We start from the raw sequence: 20,787 nt of genomic DNA on the forward strand, positions 1-20,787 counted from the left end.
TAAATCCTTCAGTTTGCAGTGTGCAGCCAGACCCTCTGCACTCTTCCTCATCTGATTGTATGGGTGGCCACTGGAAGCCAATCTTGTAAATTCATATACATACATACATATATATATATTATATATATATATATATACACACACACACATGCACACATATATATTTGCATATCTTACATTATATCTACTTCCCTAGTAAATACTGACTGATACAGTATGAGAGGAATAACTAGATCACGACAGTTCTAGTTTTAGTTTTTTGAGGACTCTACCTACTTTTTTTTAATAGTAGCTGTACTGATTTACATATCCAGCAGTAGTATATAAGGGTTTTTTATCTAAATCACCACTATTATTTAAATTTTATTAATTTTTATGTTTGTTTTGGTAATAGCTACTGACTGTAATGAGATCAGAGTCATTTGATTTGCATTTCCCTGATGGCTAATAATATTCAGCATTTTTTCATATACTTATTAGCCATGTATACTTCTTTTGAGAAATGTCTATTCAGATTATTTTCCTGTTTTGATTGGATTACTTGTTTCACTATTATTGTGAAGTTTTTTAATTCTTTATTTTTAATATTAACCTTCTATCAGATGAATAGCTAGGAAAGATTTTCTACCATTTCACTCATTATTTCCTTTGCCACTTAGAAGTTTTTTAGTTTGATGTAATACCATTTGTCAATGTTTGCTTTTGTTGCCTATGCTTTTAGAATCTAATCTAGAAAATCACTGCCTGTACCAATATCTTAAAATGCTTTCCCTAGGTTTTCCTCTAGTAGACTGTTTCAGTACTTACAATGAAGTTTCTGATACATGAGTTGACTGTTTATAGAGTGAGGGATGGGGGTTAAATTTTAACCATTTTGCTTGTGGATTTTTAGTTTTCCCAGCACCATTTTTTTGTTTGTTTGTTTTGCGGGGGTACTGGGCATCAAACTCAGGACCTTGTGCTTGCGAGGCAGGTGACAGCACCACTGAGCTAAATCCCTGGCCCAGCACCATTTATTGAAGAGGCTATTGTTATTCAGTGTATGTTTTTGGCACCTTCATTGGCTGCAGGTATATTTAGGTCTATTTGTGGCTTCCCTATCCTACTCTGTCAGTCTACATGTCTAATTTTTATATCAATGCTTTATTCTTTTTTATTACTATGCTTTGTAGCATATTTGAAATTGTGTTTTGTGATGCCTCCAGTTTTGCTCTTTTTGCTCAGAATTGCTTTGAATATTGCAGATCTTTGATGCTTCTATATGAATTTGGGATTGTTTTTTTCTAGTTCTGTAAGGAATGCCATTGATATTTTTATGAATTGCATTAAATTTGTAGATTATACTTGGTAATATGAATATTTTAACATTAATTCTTCTAGTCCATGGATACAGGTCTTCCCACATTTTAGTGTCTTCTTTAATTCCTTTCTTCAGGGTTTTGAAGCAAGCATTCATTCTAGTGGCCTTTCACTTCTTAAATTCATGCCAAGCTGTTTTTAATTTTTGTGGCTTTTTAGTAGGATTACTTTCCTGATTTCTATCCCAGAAAATTTATTTTTTTAGTGTATATTAAAACTACTGCTTTCATTACTTTGTGGTCCTGGAGATTGAACCCAGGCCTCACACTAAGCTACATGTCCAGCCCTTTTTATTTTTTATTTTGCAACAGTCTAATTTGCTCAAGCTAATCTTGAAATTGTAATTCTCCTGTCTCAGCCTCTGAAGTAGCTGGGATTATAAACATATGTCATCATCATGCTCAGCCAAAGCAACTGGTTTTTGTATATTGATTTTTGTATCATGATATTTTATTGAATTCATTTCTCAATTCTAAGATTTATTTGATGGAGTCTTTGTCCATATGTGGAATCATTAACATCTGCAAGAAGGGATGATTTTATTTCCTCCTTTCATACTTGAATAACTTTCATATTTTTTGTCTCTTGCCTAACTACTTTAAAATTGCTAGAACTATATTTTTAAAAAAGCAGTGAGAATAAACAACTTTGTCTTGTTCATGGCCTTAAAAAAAATGTTTTCAGTTTTTCTTCACTCAGTATGATGCTAGCTATGGGATTGTCATATATAGCCTTTATTATGTTGAGGTATGATCCTTCCATGGCTTAATTTTATCAGGATTCTTGTCATTTTATCAAATGACTTTTCTAAATCTCTTGAGGTGATCGTAAGATTCTTAGGCTTTACATTCATTGGCTCATGTATGAAGAAACATTCATCCATTTCTATAATGAAACCAACTTGATTATGGTTTGTGACCTTTTTGATGTGCTGTTGGATTCAATTTGGTAAAAAAAATTTTTTTGGAAGTTAGAGTTTCATTGGCAATAATAACAGAAAGATTCTGGTAGATGTTTATTGCTAGATAATTCCAAGCTGAAATCCAAATGGTCCCTGTCCTAATTCATATACATAAGCAAGTGTAGGAAGGGTGTTTATTTAAAAGGAAATAGGTTCAGAGGAATTAAAAAAGAATCTGATTATACTGAATTTCAAATGTTTTCTCAAGTCCAAGTTCGGAGGTAAGGAGAAGCCATTAGAGCTGTAACTAACTTAGTATAGCCTTGATAAGAGTCTTCTTCCTGGAGGGAAGATTCCTTACCTCTCTATTTTCTTTTTTTTTTTTCAGCTTTAATTGAGTTTATTGGTACATTTTAGGGATACAGTACAGTTACATTCATTGTTGGGATCTCGTACCTCTACATGACAGGTCTTGGTTCTCATTTTTTCCCCTTACCTCTGCCCTCCCTTCACCCACTCCTCCCCTCCCCATCCACAAGTACTTTATTTCCATCTTTCTTTATCTCACATTTTTTTCTTTTCCCTTATTACCCTTCCCCTATCCATCCTGCCTTCCCTACACCTTTAGCCCCTTTCTTCTCATTTGGTAACATTTTAAACTGAGACTTTTGGCACTAGAGTTTATCAGAATACTGATCTATGTAGTAATTCTCTTTTTTGTTGTGACTGTGTTAGGTTTTGCTAAGAGGATAATGCTGGCCTCATAGAATGAATATGGAGTGGTTCTTTGTTTTTCAATTCCATGAGCTAATTTGAGAAACACTGGTGTCAGTTCTCCTTTAAAAGCTTGGTTGGGGAAAAAATGGGAACCAAGAACTGTCATGTAAAGGTACAAGATCCCAATGATGAATGTAACTGTACTGTATACCCAAAATGTACCAATAAACAATGAGGAAAAAATTTAAAAATAAAAAAATAAAATAAAAGCTTGGTAAAATTTAACGGAGAAATTATCCAGCCCTGAGCTTTTCTTTTTTGGGATAGTTTTTATAACTGATTCAGACTTATTAGTTGTTATTAGTTTATTCAGGTTTTATACTTTCTTGGTTCACTTTTGGTGGATTATTTATATGAAAAAATTTGTCATTTCTTCTGTTTTGTAATTTCTTAGCATAAAAATTTTCAAAGTTATCACTAACAGTCCTTTGTATTTCCATCATGTCAGTTGTAATTTCACTTTTCAACCCTAAATTTATTATATGAATCTCATCTTTTAACATTTCCCTCCCCTTTGTTAGTTGAGGTAACATTTGTCAATCTTTTATCTTTTCAAAGAACCAACCGATCCATTATATTCTTCTTTTAGACTCTATTTCATTTATTTTTGCATTGATATTTAGTATTTATTTCCTTCTACTAATTTAGGGTGCAGTTTATTATTTTTTCAAAGATATTGAGTACATCATTAGTTTTTTTTATTTTAAATCTCTATTTTTTTTTTTAATGTAGGAACTCATTGCTATAAACTTCCCTCTTAGTACTGCTTTTATTATATTCCACAAGTTTTGGTATGCAGTGTTTCAATTTTCATTTGATTTTAAATTTTTTTAAAATTTCTTTTGGATTTCCTCAATGGCTCACTGTTTATTCAAACATGTTTTGTAATTATTTGTTGGAATAATTTCTAAAGTCTTTCTTGCTGTTGATTTCAGATTCCATTCTGCTGTGCTTGGAAGAGATACAGGATATGATTTCAATTTTTTTAATTTATTAAGACCTAGTATTTTACCTATTCTAGAGACAGCTCCATGCAATGATGAAAAATATATATTTTATAGCTCAGCTCTTGGATAGAGTGTTCTGTAAATATTTTTTAAGTCATGATGCTCCTTTTTATATTTCTTTATCATCTGACTAGTCCACTGGTGAGAGTGAGGTATTAAAATCTCCCACAATTTGACAAAATCCAATATCCATTCATGATATTTAAAAAAAAAACTGAAGAAAATAGGTATAGAAGATCTTTACCTCAATCTAATAAAAGCTATCTATGACAAACTAATAGCCAATATCATGTGAAACACACAAAAACTGAGGGCTTTTCCTCTAAAATCAAGAGCAAAACAAGGATATCCACTATCACCATTCCTGTTCAATATTTTCTCAAATAATTAGGCAGAGCAATTACACAAGAGAAAGAAATAAAAGAGATATGAATAAGAAAAGAAGTTAAATTGTCATTGTTTGCATATGACACAATTCTCTACACAGAAGACCCCCAAAACTCTACCAAAAGACGCCTAGAATTAGTAATGAAATTCAGTAGCATAGCAGGCTCAAAAATCAACAGCATTCCCATACACAAAGAACAAACTCACTCATAGAGAAATTAGGGAAACAGCACCTTTCACAATAGCATCCAAAAAATTAAATACCTATGAATCAATCTAATGAAGGAAGTAAAAACCTCTACATTGAAAATAACAGTATTTTGAAAAAGAAGACCAAAGAGGACATCAGAAAATGAAAAGGTATCCCTTGTTCTTGGGTAGGAAGGACCAGTATAATGAAAACAGCCATGCTCCCAAAATTGTTATACAGATTTAATGCAATCCTGATCAAACTATCAGCAGCATATCTCACAGAATTAGAGAAAACAATCCTAAAATTCTTTTGGAACGAGAAGAGACCTAAAATAGCAAAAGCATTCTGGGCAACAAGTCCAAGGAAGGAGGTACCGCTATCCTGGACTTCAAATTATACTACAAAGCTATAATAGTGATTAAAAACAACATGGTTTTTATCATAGTATTGACAAAAAAAAAATCTTGTGTATCAGTGAAATAGAATAAGAGGATGCAACTAGTGTTCTATTCAGAAAGTGTCTGCCTATACCTGTTTTCAAGAGTTTTACCTATTTTATCTTCTAGCAAACTGTGTCTAATATTTAATATTTAAAATATTTAATAATATTTTGAATTTAGTGCACAATGAGAGATATGGGTTTAGGTTCAATCTGTCACACAGTTTTCCCAGCACCGTTTGTTAAAATATTTGGCCCCTTCATTAAAGATAAGGTACTTATTGGACCTGGAGTTGTTTTTGCACTAAGGAGAAAGCCAAACACTGATGATTAGAAAGAGTGCCATTGTAAAAGGCCAGAAAGAATGTTTTCTCAATGCTAGGGGATATAAAATCAAATACAGACCAAATACAAGGAGAAATGTTGGTACATGCAAAAATATGAATGGCTACTGGCATTACATTTCAGTATCCAGGAATGGGAATGAGTGGTTATAATTACAGCAAACTGGAGCATGGTCCAAATGTATCACTCAACTCAGCTAACTCTTCCTTTGTAGGAAAGCAAGTCCACCATAGTCAGATATTCTAGTTTTCCAAAAGTTTAAACCTAAATTTTTGGACAAAAACTCTCCAACATTTAATACTTGCCATTAACTCACACCTCTCAAATATACTGTGCAAGCCAAACAAAATATATCTGTAAGTTTCAATTCAGTATAAAAATGAGCTGTTTAAAACTGCCACCCTATACTTCTCTCTGACCCTTGTAGAAATTTAAAAATTCAGGATCCAGGGCCAGGGATTTAGCTCAGTGGTTCTGCCACATGCCTCACAAGTACAAGGTCCCAAATTCGATCCCTGGTACCCCGAAAAAAAAAAATTCGGGATCCAAACATTTATATTAACAAAGCTTCTCAAACCACAGAGATACTTGATTGTTATTTAACTGTATTTCTTCCTGATATTTGATTTTCACTGGCTAAAAAGTCTTGATGAACATGCAAAAGATACCATGCAATCTCTTTTCTATGGTTTTCACCATATTTTCATGGGTTTAAAAGAAACATTAAACTACAAGTGCTTCCAGTCTTAAACTACACTAATACATATATATATATATTCATTCTATGGGAAACATCCCATCAGAATTATACACCTGGATGATGTCAAAATCCAAATGTTCCAGATATATATTATGAAGTCAATACTTTATTAGTAAAAGATGGTTTCAAAGTCCTTTTAAAAGCCATAATCAGTAAAGCAAATGAAATTTGAAAGTATTATTATGCAAACACTAAGAAAAATGGACAAGAAAACTCATTGAAAAGTAAATGATGAATTCCTTAGTTTTTCTTCTTGTTACTTACTTTTCATTCATCATAAAAATAAACAAGTATAGTGTATACAAAATAAACATTAAATTATTTTTAAAATAGTACTACATGTAATACAATGGAAATACTGCATTGGAATGAAAATCAAGAATTATTAAATCCAACATTGCATTATTAACATTCTATATTTTTAAAAATACATACACATATGACTTTACCACAACCCAATAAGAATGAGGACACTGACTTTGAAAGTCTTTCATGAAAGTAAGTTAAACAGTAGTTAAATGTTTAACAATCAAATAATTTTAAAAATGATCACAAATAGTTTGAAGGCAGCAATGTACAAATAACCTCAAAATGACAAATATGTACATTCCTTGTCCAATCTAGTATTTGAGAATTCAATTTATAATGTCACAATTTTCTCTCATCTCAATGCAATAAAATAAAGTATTAAAAACAACTAATCTTGCTGATTTTTTTAACTTTTCTTTTTAGACTTGGAATGTGTTTTAAGCAAGTAAAAAAAGGCAAAACTTTATCTATGTATTTTGAGGAAAATTATATATCTTAACGATGATAGAATATTTTGTACTGTCAGTGACAATGCAAGATCTGGGGTGGGGAAGGCAAGGGATAAAGAAAGTCCTGAATCTTTGATGACACATCTATTTTCTTCCGTAGCTAACTATAAGCTCCTGAAGGGCAGGAGTCACATATATTTTATTTATCATGACATACTCAGAACCTAGAATATGGTTAAATTTATAACAAATATAATGGTTTGCATCCATAATGTCCCCCCAATGGCTTATTGTATTGAAAGTTTGGTGGGTAGCTTCTGGTAAGTTATTATATCATAAGAACTCTAACTGTATCAAATGAATTAATCCACTGATGAGTTTGTTAGCCAAAGGACTTATTATGGAGTAGGAGGTGGGGCCTACTTGAATGAAAAAGGTCACTGGGTGCAGGGCTGTGAAGGGTATATTTTGTCCCCAGGTCTTTCCTTTTTGGCTCTCCCTCTCTCTGCTTCCTGGATGCCATGAGGTAAGCAGCTTTCTTCTACTACACTCTTCTGTCATTACGCATCTACACTAAACACAATTGTGACCGCTGAACATGGACTGAAACCATAGGCCAAAATAAAACTTTTTTTTCTTTGAGCTGACTTTCCCAGGTATTTTTACCACAGCAGTGAAAAACTAACAGAAAACTGGACTGAGACCATGAGCCAAAATCAATCTTTCCAATAAATTCATGGACTGTGTACCAATGATTATAGTCTAAAGTTCTTAAATATTTATCAAATATTTGATTTCTGATTAAATAATACTACTAATAGATAAATTATCTTTCAAGTATACATTTTTTTAAAAATCTGACACCAAGATAGCATACTTAATTTCTAGATCTGTTATTTACTATTATTCAACCTCTATGAGTTTCAGTTTTCTCATCCATAAAATGGGAGTAACACTGTTGCTATGGTATGAACTTGATTTTCCTTTTCAAACCTTTATGCTGAAGTGTGGTCCCAATAAAATGGTGTAAAGAGGCAGCAGGAACTCTAAGAGGTAAATAGGCCATAAAACAGAGTCCTCCTCACAAAGAGATTAATGCTGTTCTTTGTTCTCACAGGACTGAATTAGTTGCACTTAGAGAAAGTTGTTATAATGCTAGTCCATCTCTCTTTTCGTTTCCTCTTTTGCTTGTACTTCTTCACCATAGTGATACAGCATGAGGAACTTGCCAGAAGCCATGGAGATGCCAACACCATGCTCTCTGATTTGAAGAACTATGAGCTAAGTGGGTCTCTTTCATTCACAAATTATCCAGCCTCAGATGTTTTGTTATAACACAAAATGAACCAGGTATTTTGTTACAGCAACACAAAGTAGACTAAGACAACTACCCTATTCCCCCAAAAAGATGGCAGGATTCACAGAAACTACAGGTAAAGTATGTGGCATAGTATGCAGTAAAAAAAAATATGGTATTATTACAATTTTGAAGAGACAATTTTGTTTGTTTATTTGTTTTTTGAGACTGGGTCTTGCTATGTAGTTCAGGCTGGCCTTAAACTCTATGTAGCCCAGGCTGTCCTTGAACTTGCAGCAATCCTCCTGCATCAACTTTTGGAGCACTGGGATTACGGGTGTGCCCTACCATGCACAGCTTTCTGAAGAGGCAGTTTTTAAATAACTAAACCACAAAAACCTTACTAGAGTTCTTTTTTGTTCACTCAATTATACTTCAAGATCATTCAGAGTTCTTAGTTTGAAATTAAGAACAATAAAATAATAGCAGAATGGCAGTAAGCAAAGACCTAACAACTAGAAATGCAGAAACAAAGATCAATCTAATGTACCAAACTATAGCACAGTGCATTAGGTATCCACAAGACAAGTATATTAAAGAGATACAAACTCCTTAAACAATGCATATTTGAAAGGGTGGCAGATATGTAACAATAAACATGAATATGTAATATAAAGTGTCTTAGTTACTTTTCTCAGCACTGAGACACAACACCCAACACCCACAAGGTGTTGGCTCACAGCCTATAGAAGTTTCAGTCCATAGTCAGCTGGCTCCAAGGCAGCAGAGGGACAGCACAGAGGAGAAACAATCCATGGGATGGCAAGCAGAATGCAGGAGGCAGGAAGCAGCAGCAGAAGCAGAAAACCTGCCTTTCCCTTTTAACCCATCCAGTCTAAGAGCCATTCAAGTGGTACCACTCACACTCAGGGTGGAGATTCTCTTTTCAGTAAATCCTTTCAGCCACACCCAGGGCTATGCTAATTCCAATCAGTAGACTAATTTAGTACCATACACCCTTAATCCCAGTATCACACACCCTAGATCAAACAAGCTCCACAAAGCCTCATCTATGAGCCAATGAAACTTTGGGGATATTGAAATACAAACCATAACATTTGGTAACTAGCAAGTGACAAGTTCTATTAAGAGAAATTGAAAAGGGGGGGGTGGGGATTTAGCTCAGTGGTTCCGCTGCCTACTTTGCAAGTATAAGGTCCTGAGTTCAATCCCTGGTACCAAAAAAAAAAGAGAGAGAGAAAGAGAAATTGACAGACTATGGAAAGATTAGGAATACAGAGCAGCTGGGCGTGCAAGCATAATTTCAAATTGAATAGTCAAAGTAGGTCTTACTGAGAAGAGGATATTGGGAGATTTGAAGGAGACAAGAAATTCAGCCTTGTGGATATCATTCTAAAAACAGACCCATAATCAATATTTCAAGTTTATGAGTAAATTCGTTCATTTTTTAATTAATTCTTTAATTATCTTCTTTCTAGTCATACCAACATTTTCCTACTTTTTCTTACCTGAAAAATAAAAGTTAACAATAAAAATTGCTAGGCATGGTGGAGCATGCCTATAATCCCAGGTACTCAGGAGGGTGAAGAGAATTGCAAATGAGCCCCACTTGGACAATTAGGAAGAACACGTCTCAATAAAATAAAATATCTGGGGATGTAGCTCATTGTGAAGGCCCTAAGCAGAACGAGAGAAAAGAAGAGGAGAGAAAGGGGAAGAGAGGAGAAAGGGAGAGGAGGGGAGGGTAGGAGAGAGAGGGAAAAAGATATGGGAGAGGGAGGTGGAGGGGGAAGGAGAGAAATGGTGTGGTAGTGGGTGTTTGTTGTCCCAACTACTCAGAAAGCTGAGGCAAGAGGTTGCTTGAAGCAGCCTGGGCAACAAAGTGAAACCCTATCTCAAAAAAAGAAAGAAAATTAAACCAAGAAATTGTCATTTAGTGTATATTCAACAAACATTTTAATAAATACATTTATGGGGCAAATTAAATTAGAATGTTTGAATTTCAAAGGCCACCTTTCAGCCATTTAAATCTTTTAAAAAATACTTTAATAATATTTCTCTAAAATGGCTTAAAAATGTGACCAATATTTTTATTATATGACTATCATTCTTAGTACACTAACAGACTTGTGGCTCTTGTGGAGCAAGATAGTCAAAAGCCATATACATTTCTATATAAATTTTAAAAGCTAATCAAAAGAGTTGACAAATGTGGTTCTTGGGAATAATTAAACACACTGTGCTGTACTTAATTCTGTGCGACACAAAAATTAGTATACCACAAGGCTAATTAAATAATTACAAAGCTTCAAGAAAAAATAGAGAAACAATAATAATCATACAAGATTAGAAATGTTCAACAGAGAAAAATGAATTATATAACAGTAATGAACTCTCTAGTAGTTCTAAAACTGTTCAAGCTGAATTGTAAAATGAACACTCAGATATATATTTTAATATCCTCCCCAGCACATTTCAGTATTTCCCTGAACCAATTTTATGTGAATGTAATTTATGTTTCTATGCCAAACACCTGCATGTTCTAAATACATTTACACAAAAACCTATTTGGAGGACTTTATTAAATCAGAAGTATGGCCTAGTGCACTTCCATTCAGTTGAAGAAGTTAATACAAGAGTTGCTGGCTAGTTATGGTACAAAATTGAGCCAGGAAAAACATTCATTTATTTATACTCTGTAGTACCTGAAAATGTCTCATTTACACTGTGCCCAGAATCTCAAAATTTATCAAATAAATTTCCATACTTTCCTATCCAAGTAAAGGCTACATTTCCAAAGACCTTGTAAAATTTGTTAACTTTTTAAAAAAGTAAATATAAAAAGAAAATAGAACAGATCATATTCTATATATGATGATAATGATTCTAAGAACATTTTGTGCAAAAATAAAGATTTAATATGATAAGGCTGAAATACCATGGAGCCTGGAATAAAATATTTTTGTAACAATTATGCATGAGAACTTGAAAATTTCTATTTTTATCATTTATTTATAATACATACAGCCTTTTAATTTAGCATAGAAAAACTATAGCATCTAATTGCCCACCTCAAGTCAATTCTTCTCTATCAGGATGGAATGAGCTAAAAAATCTAATTCCTACATAAACTTAAATGGCTCACAACAGTGGTGATTCTGTCTCCTGCCCCAGGAGACATCTGGCATTCTGGAGACATTATTGGTTATCACAGCTGGCATGGGGGGGGTAGAAATGACCAACAGTATATTAGAAAATAATATGCCTGGCCCGTATACTGTGTCAATACAAAACAAAGCCCCCTACTTTCAGCCATTACTTCATTGCTTTTACCATCTATATCCTACTTCTGAGAAACTATTTGGCTGCAAGTTAACATGCTCTAATTGCCTGTATGTCTTTCCTTTTTACTTTCTATTATGGAAATATCCATACATATACAAAGTAGAATAACAGAATGTAGCCATTATTCAGGTTTAACAAGTTATCAATATTGTTTTTTTTCTTTTTCTATGCTCCTGCCATTTTATTATTATTATTATTATTAGTAGTAGTAGTAGTAGTAGTAGTAGTAGTAGTAGTAGTAGTAGTATTGGTTTTGCTGGGGAATCTAAAAGCAATTCCCAGACAACATATTATTTCACTAATTAAAATTTGTTTTCTTTATACATTTACCCCTGAAGAAAAATGGTTAGGGTAAACTGGGTACAATCAACCAGGTAAGTGAGCAACAACAGAAAAAGATTAATTAGATGAAGTAAGGAAGAGACAGAAGGGACCAAAGTAGACACTCCAAATCCAAATAGGAAATAGTATAAAGTCATCCAAGGGAACAAGAAGTGAACAGGGGACCACAAGTGAGAAGTTGGTAAAGCAAGGTATTTATGGTAGCTGCACTCTAATACAGTGTCAATATTAAGACCTGTCTAGAGATTAGGGCAGAGAAGACATGATATCACATAGCTTTCAGTGAAAACATGTATGATCAGGAATGTTAATGAGTTCCAATGTTCTTGCCAATTTTAACAATTTAATAGACACCCAGAGAGCTACAATAAGAATTCTTGTACTTCCTTTCTCAGATAAGAAGCTTCATGCACCTTTTATGCTCCAGGTAGTCTTTTATGCGTTTACATATACATTCCATTTAATCCATTCAAAATCTTACAGGATAGGTGCAATTATCTCCTTCACAACAGAAGCTAGTGCCTAGCCATGGCCATTCGCTGTCTAAAAAAATGATGTTCTAAATTTACTTTAATTACAATCTTCAATTGAGGTTTGTCAGAAATGTAAGAAATTTGTTTTCAGATCACAAGCATGCATCAATCTCAAGTCATGGTCACTTTTTAAAGTTATCTATGAAAATATAATAATGCCTCCACTTACTCCAGGTCAAACCTCTAATTTAGAAGCTGGTTTAAAAAAGGAAAAGGAAAAGGCTGAAAGTCATTAATAAAGTCCATGAAATTTATATAGTAGGATAGGCAGAGTTATGTATAAATTACAAAAATTAGATTAGCCATATAAATGGTAAATTATATATTACACAATAGTTAGTGAGAATGTAAGAACTGGTAGCCAATGATGTATTCTACAATTATCAAAACAAAGCATACTGTTACAGGTTTTAAAATATGACTCAACTGATGAGAATAAAGACGGTTGTTTTTAAAATAAGAAAAATAAATAGCCTACAAATTGGGAACAACCAGAATTATTTTTATATAGATTCTGAGCAAAGAACAAAATTGACCCAAAAACCATAAAAGAAAATGGAATATGCAAATTATAATAATTTAAAACTTTTTAGCACTACATTGGTTCAGAAACTTAATTCTTTCCATGATTCTGGTTGCAGAATTTGTTCCATTCTGATTGCAACCAGATACCACGGTATTTTGAAATAATTTTAGGGTTATAGAACTGTTATACAGAAGGTATGGCTTCCTTTAATCTCCCAACTTTAACATTGTATATAATCATGGTAAACATCAAAATTAAGAACTTAAAAATAGTACACTATTTGTAACCAAAGTTAAAATTCCACCAGTTTTTTTATTTTTATTTTTTGGGGTTTTTTTTGTTTGTTTGTTTGTTTGGTTGGTTGGTTTTTTGGTTTTTGAGACAGTGTCTCACTATGTAAGTTGAGACTGACCTGGAACTCACTATGTAGCCGAGGCTGGTCTCGAACTCACAGTGATCCTCCTGCTTCAACTTCCCGAGTGCTGGAATTACAGGCGTGGGCCACCACGCCCATCTTTCCTCCAGTTTTTTTCAGTAATGTCCTTTTTGTTCCAAAATGCAAGCAAGACCATCACATTTTACTTAGTTTTGATATCTCCTCCAATCTCTGAGGCTTCATATTGATCTTCTATTCTATATTTTGGTTGAATTTATTTCTTAGATCTGACCACATTTTAATGTGTGTGTATACTCCTTAGAATTGTATAAACATATACGGCCATGTGTCACCTGTAAGCAGAAATATCTTTCTTTGTGGTCCACATATCTTATATTTCTTTTTCTTGTCAATTGCCCTGACCCAATCCTTAGTACAAACTTAAATAGAAGTGATTAGAGTGAGTATCTTTACCTTACTCATCTTTGGATCAAGCTTTCAATTTTCATCACTGAGATGTCTGTGTTGGACTTTTCATAAACTCTATATATCAGGATAGGAATATATATATACTCCTTTAATGAACCCTAACTGATACAGTTAATAAAGAAGTTTGTAGTATCAGAGTAACAATGACAATGGTAAACTCAGTCACTATTTTAAATGCTAATTCTTACATTTACAGTTTCTAGATATCCTCTGATTATGGATGGCAGCTTAACAAAGCTGCAATTTCTAAAAGAACCAACAATCATATCCTTGGAAGACTGGTTTGAAAAGGAATACCTGCATTAATAAAACAAGAGTCATTTGAACATGTCTCAAGAACAGGGGTTTCTCAAAGCTAGCATGAAAGAACCTTATATATAAACTTCTCAGTGCATGTTGGTCTTTCAGCAACCATTTTGAGGATATTTATAAATTTAACAGTGGAAAAATAATACACAGTATTTGGAGGTCTGGCATTTATCAAGCTTAACTAAAAGCAGTTTTTACAATTTGGAGCTTAGAACAAGTATATTTTGGACCATCACATACAGTTATATACAAAATGAAAGTTTTTCTATATTCTTTATAATGAAGTTTCAATTGATAAATCCAAGTGGGCAAATGACTACATTTTTTAGTATTCTTCAGCTAATTAAATGACTATTACAGTTTTTGACACTTCATTTTTAATATTCTCTATTTATGTGATCATTTCCTACTGAAAGTTTCCTACCACAATGTATATAAAGTCTACATTCATCATTCATAAGACCTTTTTGTGAGCAAAAAGGTTTTTGTGTTAAAGAGTAACACATTAAACTATGTAAGGGGATATAGTAAGAATGTTTAACCAGGTTTGGAAATCAAACAGTAGCTTAGACTAAAAGAGCTATCCTCACAGTGAGCAGATAAAAAACTCATAGTCTACTGAATATTATTAAAGCCAAGATTCATTATCTAAATAATCATACAACTACATAAAGTTTTTTTTTTATTGAGCTTATTGGTACAGTCTAGGTCTACAATACAGTTACATTCATTACTGGGATCCTGTACCTTCACATGACAGGCCTTGGTTCTCATTTTTTCCCCTTGTCCCTGCCCTCCTTTCACCCCCTCCTCCCCTCCCCATTAATAAACTTTATTCCCATTTTTTCATTTTCTCATATTTTTTCTTTTCCCTTATTTCCTTGCCCCTACCTTTCCCCCTTTCCCTACACCTTTAGCTCTTTTCTTCATATTTCACACTCTTAATTATCCCATTAGGATCTTGTGTACTATTATAGTTTTCACACCAGAGAAACTATTCGGCATTTACACATGTGACTATTTAGAACTACATAAAGTTTAATGTGTGTAAGCCTTTAAAATTCTGGCCTTTGTAAAAGTAATGGAATAATATAAAGTATTTTAATGTAAAGTAAAACCAAGACAATTGTGCATATTATTTCAGGTAACTCAAAAGTCCTATTTAATACAAATTTGTAATAGAGTCGTAGGATTTTTCAATTCTTAAGGATACAACAAAAGCTCTAGACTAAATCAGGTAAATTAATTTATTCAAGTCAGAAAGTAGAAGTCAAAAAATCTAAAACAACTTACTCTCTAAATCAGAATACATATAATAAAAACACCTACAATAGAGACAAATCATTAAGATGATCACTTAATTATTACCCAGCACAGGACACACAGGCAAATAGAATCCTAAAACTCAAAACTACTTTAGAGTTTGCAGCAGTTATTAAGCTCTTGTCTCTTAGGTCCAAACTCACACTTCTATACTGCACTCTGATGCTAAGCCTGAGACCCTGTAAACTGTTTCTATTTTGTCAGCAGGTCACACATAGAGCTCTGACACCAGACAATACCATGCTGAGTATTAATATGGCATACTCTTATGATCAACCTTAGAGGAGAGCATGGAAATAAACAGGGTTAAGCAAATAAAGAAATTGAATTATGCTGCAGTACCAAAGGAAGCCATAGTTAACTGTACAGGGAGCTCTGAAGACAAGATGATTGTTAAGAGTTATGTGGAGTTGGAACAAACAGACTGAGCCTTTAGTTACCCATGCCAATCAGTCCTGAAATCTGAGTAGGCCCAAAAAGAAGTGTGACCTCAGATGATCTGACTCCATTCAGTATAGCATTCCACATGGGTGGAGACTGTTCACTGGAAGGAACAATCATATCACAAACATACACCATATAATGACATTTCAGTTAATGATGAACTACATATATGAAAATGATCCCATAAGATTAAAATGCAGCTGAAAAAAATAAAATGAGGCTGAAATTTTGTTATCACCTAGTGAACACAAAGTTGACGAGGGGAAATAAAAGTAAAACAGCTTGAAATGGTGGTATACATTTGTAATCCCAGCTACCTGGGAGGCTGAGACAAGAGGGTCATGTTTGCGACCAGACTGGGCAACTTAATGAGATCTTGTCACAAGGTAAAATAAATTTTAAAAGAACTGGGACTATAACTCCACACGCCCTCCCATTCCCTGGGTTCAATCCTTAGAAACACCAAGAAAAAAAAAATCAAAAGAGAAGAAAAAGAGTCCTGAAGAAAATTCACAGCAATGGATATAGCAAAAACTACTACAAGCTTCTGAAAATTTCTGAAAATATAGACTCCTAATATCAAGGGTTTTCATTAGTAGAGAGGAATGTTCATGTGCATTATTTCCTAACAAGCAAATCTATGATGAAAACAAACAAACAAAAAAGAAACCAAGCAGATTTCCAAGGACATATTTCTGCAGAGAATGACACCTAGCCAAGTAGAGCCTCAGTAGGTACATAGGGTGGGATTCAAGAAGAAGGTATCATTATCATAGCATATGACAGCTTGATGCATGTTATTTCCACGAAGACCTTCAGCAGGACAAGATGTGCAAGTAGAAGACAGTGATACCAATGATCTGAACCTTATGTAGGCACAGACTAAAATAGATGTTGCATCTTAGTTTTCAATGAGTTTAACAAGTTTTAAAAATAAATTTACAATAGAACAAAGCTAACTGAATGAGAATATGAAGTATTTTATACAATTGAATAGTGTGTTTATATTAGAGTATTATCACAACAGTAAAAGTTTTTAAAAATTAAAAAGTTTATAAAAGAAAAACATTTAAATAAATTTAGTATAGCCCAGCATTCAGTTTATAAAGTCTATAGTCATGTATAGTAATATCCAGGGTCTCCACACTCACCATTTACTCAGTGACTCACTCAGAGTAACTTTCAGTCCTGAAATCTTCATTCATGGTAAATACTCTACATTAGTGCAATACTTTTAATTGCTTATGCCTTATTCTTACTATATATTTTCTACATTAAGATACAAAAATATTTTAAAATTGTATTATAATTGTCTACCACATTTGGTACTATGTTACATAGGTTTGTAGCCTAATAAAAAATAGGCTATCTCATATAACCTAGGTGTTTAACATCTATCTTTGTGTGAGTACACTATATTTGCAGTGATGAAACTGCCTAACAGTATGTTTCTCACAACATATCCCTGTTATGATGCAAAACATGGCTGTATTTAAAAACATTTTTGGCTTGATCTGTCTGATGGAGACATGGAATAACAACTATATAGAGAGGAACATGAATATGACAGTGATTTATGAAACTCAAGTGTCCTAGAAGAGGCAGGCACAACATACCACACAAGGGGAAAGGAATGCCATATGAAAGGAACACCACAGGAGTGGGCTCAAACAGGCTGGTGAGCAGCTGAGACAAAAGGCAGGACTCAAAGGTGAGTGCCCTTACTGAGGGTCAAGGTGGAGTATAACTAGCACAAGGTATGAGATTTCACTGGTGGGTTTAGATATCACTAGGTAGTGGTCAAAGGAGAAAACATGGAGAACTTGTAGCAGGGACAAACCTGCAACACACTAGAACATATGGTTACTGGGCAAAGTGTTTTCAACCTGTGCATGGGGATGTTGAGGCATCTGGAAAATACATAGTTTTTAGGATTTAAAATACAGACTAACAGATAAGCACTTTTAGCTGGGAACCCTCTCAGTAGCTGTGGGAATAAATCCTTTGTTCCTGTACAGCAATGACGGTGAAACTTTTAGAGACCAAGTGCCCAAACTACAACCTCAAATACACTTATTTATCGAAAAGTTCCACTAAAAGGTATAATAAATAATTTGAAATAGGAAGAAAAGGTGCAAAGTGGAAGGGGAAATGGGAGGGGTAGGGGAAAAGAACTATGGGAATGGAATTCACATGAGAAGAAGAAAAAATGGAAATAGTCTTTGTAGATAGGGAGGGCAGGGGAATGGGGAAAAAAAAAGAACCAAGACGGATTATGTAAAGGTGCAAATTTCCAGCGAAGAATGGCACTGAACTGTACACCTTATATGTACCAACAAAATTATTTTTTAAGTGCCAACACTGCCCTATGTGTGTTGTTATCCCATGCTTGGCTGGTGGGGTGATGCTGGGGGGAGCTGACTTGCATCCTGACAGAGCGGACTCTACACATAGCATGGAAGCTATGGGCTCACCACTTCTATAGATGGTTTGCTTGGTGATACACCACAGTGTACACTAAAGCCCAATTCTCATATTGTTTGGATCTACTTCCTAATTTTAAGCTCTGAAAGCAACTTCAGAATTTTAGTGAACATTTTTTCCTAGGGGAAATCTTAGAGAAGGAAGGCAAATAAAACAAACTATACAGCCCAGCAGGCTTGGGCTATAACTGATACTCATCATTACAAGGAGCTACTTTCTATTTTAAATTTCTTACTCTAAACTGGTAGGCCTCCTAATCTCTATAACTTGTCTGATGACATAACCAAGATCTTCATCCCAGAAATCTTCATACTCGCCTATGCCTTGCCTCCTTGAGACAAGATCTCAGCATGGCTTATTGTTCAACTGAATGCTGGCTGTATCTTAATAGAAATATTTCCCACTGAAAAAACAATACTTGTAAACCCTCAGAACCAGAATTACCAAGAATAAAACTCCTTAAGTGGACTATTGAGAATAATGATAGCTGGAGCCAATATTATTTCCAACTTTTGATTCCTAGACCAACACATTCTACCTATTGGGACCATATAAAATTTATTGATATTTTGGAGTTCAGGAACCCAAACTCACAAGGCATTACCTCTGTGCTTACATGTCAGTAGTACCCTCAATATGCTGTTCTTTCAAAAGACATTCCCATCACTAACATACAGCTTCTTTGTAGTGTAGCATGTGATATAAGCATGTATGATATGCATTGTAATGTCCATTCTTCTGTAATTTTTTGGATGCAAAGTGCAGTCCCTTGCTGTTACAGCAAACTTTCTATACATCTTTAAATACTGGCTCAAGCTAAGGCCCTGAAGACAAGAAAAGTAAATCTATGCCATATATATATAAAAAGAGAACTGAATCAAATTCAATGGTTCAACTTCACTTCATGGGAAATCTGATTTGGTTCTTTTCCAATTTGGTTTACAAGCAGAATTGTAGGAAGAATTAAATTCATGAACCAAGGTACATATAATAGAGTACATATACTACATAAAAATCATATATATATATATAAAATATATATTTATATATAAAAAAATATATATATATATATATACACACACATATATATATATAATTGTCAGTAAACCTCTGGCTTTGGCCCTTCGATGGTCTAAGGGGCCCAATATAGTTAAGTTTCTCCAGAGACAGCATCATGCTGGGAACGAAGCATTGGTGACTACTAAAGGACTTAGTACTTAGGAACAGCACTAGTAACCTCGGTAAATCACAGCCCATGTTGTCAGGCCCGCATCTAACCTCTATCATTGTTTCCATCACTAATTTATTTGTATAATTGTACCTTTACTGTGATAATAGATTGCAATGACAAAGGCTGGATGTCAGCTAGATATGTGGTTGTTTAGTTACTTTTTTATGTTAGTTGTTTTCTTGTGAGTGTTAAATTCAATCGAAAGATTTCCTCTCCACACCCATATACTCAGCCTTATTCCTTTCTATATCATACTATTTTGTCTCCAATTCAACTAGGTTTTATCCTTTCATGTCCTTGACCAACAAACCAAATTATTCACTTGTGTCCCTAAGTCCATATATGTCTTAGACTTGAGCTAGTTCTCTTCCAACACAAATGAATAGCCAAATATATCTCTTAAAGATCTTCCATTTAAAAGACTATTACCCGATTACTTCTAACGTAACAAAGTGGGCCTGTAGTTCAATCATATTATCAAAGTGACCTATCCATGAACCCAGTAGTATGCTTTTTTTCCTTTCACCAACTGATCACCCACGGAGGTATGAACTAAGGAAGAGGCACCTGGGCAATAGCAGTAGTGCTAAAATGTTTACTATTTAAAGACTTAAAATATAGTTCAAGAAGTAAGACAGAAATACAAACATTATCCTGCAAGTTTACTTGCAGTTGTTGTAAGGAAGGAATGGGAAACATACTTATTGGGTCCAAGCTGTTTATACATTCCCGTACCGTTTGAATGCCTTGGGGCATGGAGAGGAATTGCAAACCCATTATGGGCAGCTCTCCTAGAGCCCCTAAGCCGTTTATGGACTCCCATTCGAACAGAATAGGACCATCCCTAGCATCAGAGTGCCCTGTAATTGGGTGCCGCGAAGTAACAGCATCCCCCTCACACCACAGACTGAGGCGCTGCACTGGGCTGAGGACCGAAAGAAGGCAGGGCCTCAGTAAGCGAAATAGAAAGGTCAGCCCTATCTCCCCGCTCCCAGTGCCCTCGCAGGGAAGAGGGTAGGGACTGCTTAAATCACTACCTGGAACAGCATTCATTGGTCCAGCTCACAGTCTTTTCCTCCGCCTAGGTCTAGTTGCTCCTCCCATTAAATCACCAAATTCTCTCTGCTGTGGGACGCGTCTC

General features: G+C 34.3%; 1 long non-coding RNA gene across 1 annotated transcript in view; it reads right to left on the reverse strand.

Annotated features, from left to right (window-relative positions):
* The window catches only part of LOC104862089, a 423,368-nt gene extending 402,591 nt beyond the window's left edge, over positions 1-20,777 (reverse strand). Inside the window, exon 1 of the long non-coding RNA XR_004518576.1 lies at positions 20,684-20,777. This is a non-coding gene — a long non-coding RNA (uncharacterized LOC104862089). The remainder of the gene's footprint in view (positions 1-20,683) is intronic.
* Positions 20,778-20,787: the final 10 nt, after the last annotated feature.

This window comes from Fukomys damarensis, unplaced genomic scaffold (genome assembly GCF_012274545.1).
Source record: "Fukomys damarensis isolate Sample0158 unplaced genomic scaffold, DMR_v1.0_HiC HiC_scaffold_3, whole genome shotgun sequence".
Classification (NCBI taxonomy): Eukaryota; Metazoa; Chordata; class Mammalia; order Rodentia; family Bathyergidae; genus Fukomys; species Fukomys damarensis.